Source organism: Penaeus monodon, chromosome 30, assembly GCF_015228065.2.
Source record: "Penaeus monodon isolate SGIC_2016 chromosome 30, NSTDA_Pmon_1, whole genome shotgun sequence".
NCBI lineage: Eukaryota > Metazoa > Arthropoda > Malacostraca > Decapoda > Penaeidae > Penaeus > Penaeus monodon.
In genome coordinates, this window is record NC_051415.1 from 8,128,489 (window position 1) to 8,128,726 (window position 238).

Consider the following 238-nt stretch of genomic DNA (forward strand, 5'->3'; position numbering starts at 1 on the left):
AAACTTAAAATAAACACAAAATAGGAAAATTGCTTACCTACAACAAATATTTGTGGAAATTCGTCATTTCCAAATCAATGATCCTGTTGGTCAAATATACGAGAAAGGATTATAGTCGACGTGTTATGCACTACAGAATCGCATGCAGACTGACCGTGTTAGCAATGAGCAACCGCCGTCCCCCTTCCTACTTCTCCGTTTGTAATCAATTGAACGCCGGGGGGACTGAGAAAACGGC

General features: G+C 41.2%; 1 pseudogene; it reads right to left on the bottom strand.

Annotated features, from left to right (window-relative positions):
* LOC119592289 overlaps positions 1–151 on the bottom strand; it is a 9,474-nt pseudogene extending 9,323 nt beyond the window's left edge.
* Between the last annotated feature and the right edge of the window lie 87 nt (positions 152–238).